At 36.9% G+C, this 4,831-nt stretch overlaps 1 non-coding gene across 1 annotated transcript; it reads left to right on the top strand.

Annotated features, from left to right (window-relative positions):
• The first annotated feature begins 480 nt into the window (after positions 1-480).
• Trnaa-agc (transfer RNA alanine (anticodon AGC)) lies at positions 481-553 on the top strand. The gene has a single exon. It is a non-coding gene; the product is annotated as a tRNA-Ala (tRNA).
• The last annotated feature ends 4,278 nt before the right edge of the window (positions 554-4,831 follow it).

Below are 4,831 nucleotides of genomic sequence, written 5' to 3'. Positions count from 1 at the left end.
ATACCTACCGCTGAATTTAAAGCTAGGTTATCAAAAATAATTGCACGCCTGATGTGTAACTAGAATTTTAAATATTGGTATGTGATGGCACATTTTTATTTTATTTTAAGTAGTCATACAACTAAGTGATTTATTTTTAAGTAACTATGTATGTGTAAGTAAAGGTTACTAATAGTACTGATACGGTATGTTTCTTCACAGGTACTTAATCAACAGTGCTGACCAATACGGGGCAACACGGTAACATTAGGTAACTTACCTCCCCAAAAATGAACTGCGGTGTGGATGCATCTTAAAAAATAGCATGAGAATAATGTTATTCAACTGCCTGCCTCCACAACGCTCTCCGGACGTGTCGCGTGTTGGACACCAGTCCGCGGCCTAAGAATAACACACGGCCAGCCAGCACTTTTGGCACAGTGTCAAGTATATAAAATTTATTATCTGCTTGTGTTCGATGATTTTGACTGCAGCCGGCACGGGGGCGTAGCTCAGATGGTAGAGCGCTCGCTTAGCATGCGAGAGGTACCGGGATCGATACCCGGCGCCTCCAACTTTTTATAATGGCTGCATTTATTTTGTATAGTTTTTTCTTGAATTCCTCAGAGACGTCATACCGCACCAAACATGCGCTAAGCAAGCGATGTGTGTCGTCTTTTATGAAAAGTCATAATTATGTAACAACACGCAATTGCACGTACGCGTACGCATACAATCTGTACCGACCTTTATTCATTGTTTACACAGTTTTGATTTTAGATCCAAATATTTCCATATTTGTTGGATCCGGATTGCAACGGACTTAATCGCATATAAGTTTTTAATATAAGCTTAAATGTAATTACATCTGACTGGCCAGTCTTGGAGTTTGTTGTTGGCACTAAAAATATGAGATTTGCGAACGAACGTTATACACATATGTTAAAAAAAATAAACTATCGCCATGTCGCCATGCGGTCGTCGGTCTTACAAATGACAGGTGCAAGCAACCCTACTTAGAAATTCCTATAAAGGGACCCTTTTGTATACCTGCCCTTGCCCGCTGCCCTCTTTTTTTTACTTTACCTATCTGCAGTGGGTAAAACTGACAGCGGGTAAAAATATCAGAGTGGGTATTCGATATGAATATGACGCTTGCGTCTCTCTCAGTAATATCGGGGAACGCGTACGAGTGAGCCAGATAGTCGCTTGCGATATCGGCAGATGTATTTTTTGACAGATAAAATCCTGATATTTCATAGTGTTACTATTTACTTTAATGGGACTTAGTCGCGTATACTTGAGCTTTAAGTAATAGTGATTAGGTACCTAAGACAGTGAATGCTAGAATTTATAGGGGCAGCTTATTGGTGAGTTTAGATTATAAACTGTAATTTTGCAAGCCGTAATAGATATAAATAATTCTTTATTACTGTCGAACGATGCGCTCACTGGGGAGTGGGCGCATCGTTCGACAGTAAAGACGCGTGGGGACGCGGCCGTGCGCAGACTCAAGTTGGTACTCATTTCTTCAGCGGTAAATTGCCTCGCCGCCCGATTCGATCTTTAAGATACGTCAATTAATAGATCTAGAAACGATATGGATAATGTCAGTGTAACACTGACGATTTTGTTTGAAGAAACGTCACATTTGACACTGACAAAAACGTCACATTGGACACTGACACATATAATCCATATCGTTTCTAAATCTATTAAATTGACGTATCTTAAAGTTCGAATCAGGCAGTCAGGTAAAATGTGTCACGTTATGCCCTTGTAGTTTATTAATTTACTATTATTTTCCTTTATTTTAGTTCATCAAATATTCAGGAAAGAAAAAGCGAGGTCTTTGGTCTGAATCCAATATGCGCGCCGCAATGGACGCTGTACTAAATAAGAAAATGTCTCAACGTCAAGCGGCTAAATATCACGACCAGGGGTCGGACAAAAAGTGCGGATGACGTAAAAATGACGTAATCTTGCACACAGGATGATGTTTGAGTTTGTATTTAAACTTCCGTGTGACATGTAGTAACAAAGTAGTATTAATGAAGTAACAAAATAATCGTAAATAAATCCATGGAATTAATAATACAGGTGGTAGGGTGATGTAGTGAATAAAATAAATTTCACGAATAAATGTCTTTTAATATTGCTTACCTTCGTTGGTATATCTTGATTACAGCAAGAGCAGTATACGTGTTTGTCACGTACCTCCAAAAACGGAAAATTGCCACAATATTCGAGTAAAGATACAATACAATACAATACAATACAATACCATTTATTTCTCTCATATAAGCTTACAGTAGTTTACCAATTCGCTTACACGGTAAAATAGAAGATAAGACACATTAACAAATTATAAATTCAAAGAAGTAAAAACTCAAATACAGTGAAAACAAAACAAATAGAATTAGGAAGCAGATAGGAAAACAAATACAAATAGTGGCATAGCCTTAAACAAAGGTAAATATTTAATAATAACTACCAAGTTCGGTAAGGTTTAGAGCAGACATGGTGGCAATGATAAATTTCCCCAACCTGTCAGAGAATAAGTCGGCATCCGGGACCTGGGTGAGTATATTATTTATTAGAGAGATGGCTCGGGCGGTGGGCGCGTTTGCGGCATGCACAGTGCGTGTCTCAGGGCTCGCCAGGAGGCGCCGGCAACGCCGCGCGGGGCGCGCGCCGCCAGTACTCGCACCTTCCAAACGGAAGCTCGGCGTGGGAACTGCTAGACCCACTCGGCCCAAAACAGTGGGATTGTCGATCCCGCCATGGACCAGAGAATGGTAATGCACTATTAACATCAGTTTTCGTCTGAGCTCCAAGGTATCGAGGCCCACCATTCCCAGGACAAAGATGACATTTTAGAGTGTTTTCTTATACATTAGTAAATATAAATTTTAGCTAAATATAATCGTGAAGATACAATAGCTAAACAATAACGAAGTCAATTTATTGTTCATCTGATTGACAATGTGTCAGTCAAAAACGTACTTACTCATTTCAAGTGGCGATATCGTTTAATAAAGAGGTTGATAAATGATAAGTGATAATTGTTTATGAAAATCAAAAATACTATTTGAAATCATCCTATAAGTGGTTTGACGTCATCCGCACTTTTTGTACGACCCCTGATCACGACATACCCCAAAGAACGCTTACAAATCATCTGAAATCCGGAAAATACACCAAACAGATGGGAAGACCCAAGCAACTTAAATTAAAATAATTACCTATTTTTACTTCAAAAAAATGGACTTTGTGCCTTTTATGTTATGTGGTTTTTATATCATTTGGTTGTAAAGTTTTTATCCAAATTAATGTTTTAAATTGAATTTTTTGTTTTTGACGATAACCTAAAATTGTAGTTGTAGTACTGAAGATAAAAAACCGGCTAAGGGAAAGTCGGACCCGCTTTCCAAGAGTTCCGTCCGACACATTAAGTCCGCATTACGCTTGACTGCACATTTTTAATTGGTTTTCCTGTCATCTATAGGTAAGGCACTATTTTGTGATTTTTTTCAAAATTTTAGTTAATTTTTTTTTAAAGTTAAATGTCGTTATAAGTTTGCAAATAAAATGTACATAGTGTGTATAGTAAAACTACTTCTAAGATAAATAATTTAAGCTTACAAACATATTGTACGATTAATAACTATGTATTCAATGCTTTCACCTCAATCAAACTGTAGTGTACTGGAAAAAGTAAAAGGCAAGCATTCGTGTGGCAGGGTAACATAATCATCAATATTGTAATTGTTATTATTAATTTTATTTTTAATCTCGGGCACTTTAATAATGACATCAATAACTGAAAATAATAATGAAATTATTTTCCGTCAGCTGCCGTATTTATCACATCACGCAAAGGCCTCCAACAGATCCTCTACGATGGCTACAAGTTCTCGACGCGCACCAAACGCGGAAACACGCCAGTCGTCACCTGGTTTTGTTCGTCACACCACACGCGGGGCTGTCGCGCCTCTCTGCGCACTATAGATGGCAGTATCATCTTTGCTAATTCTGAACATAGTCATTGACTAAATAAAAATATGAAATTGTATTATGATTACTAATTTTATGTCACATATGTAAGAATAAAAAATACAGTAATTTATAAGGTGGGGGAGACTAAGGTGGGTTTTGATAGAGGGGAGTTGGGACAATTTGAAAATTCATACTTAACATATAAATATTAATACTTAAGACTCAGTTTAAAATTGTATCCTACATATGTATAATAAAATTCTATTATTTAAAAGTATATTTTTATAAAGTACATGTTCTTTGTGGTATAAATAATGTACCGTTTCGAAGTCGGTCTACAGTCGATAGCTGAAACATGGTTATACCGGTAATAAATATTCTGCACTGTTTATTTTTAAAAAGCCATAGAAGTTAAGGATAAGACTTGACTTTTTTTTTCTATGTGCATTTTTTAAGTACTTCTTTTTTTTAGATCACAACCGTTGGATTGGTAGACGTAGAAAAATGTCTCTAGAAGAAAAAAGAGAACGAAAGAAGTTGGCTGAGCGCGCACGATTAGCAAGAATTAGAAGCGACCCAATACTGCTTAAACAGTACAGAGAAAAAAGAAAGCAGAGATATAATAGAATAAAAGCAGAAGGAAAAATTATTCCGATACGTGAAATGCCACCACGCGTTCAAAAAAGATTAAGACGTAGAAACAGGGAGTCTGTTTCTAACTACAGGAAAAAAATGAAGAATAATATAGTTATAAAGTCTGTATCGTCCTTGGTTTCTTCAGAAGAAGAAATTATCACACCTTAGTGCTGTAATATTGTTACACGTTCTTAAGAGTTGTTAGTACTTTTCTATC

Source organism: Cydia fagiglandana, chromosome 2, assembly GCF_963556715.1.
Source record: "Cydia fagiglandana chromosome 2, ilCydFagi1.1, whole genome shotgun sequence".
Lineage (NCBI taxonomy): Eukaryota > Metazoa > Arthropoda > Insecta > Lepidoptera > Tortricidae > Cydia > Cydia fagiglandana.
The sequence above is the reverse complement of the archived record's forward strand: the minus strand, read 5'-3'. Positions and strand labels throughout refer to the sequence as shown.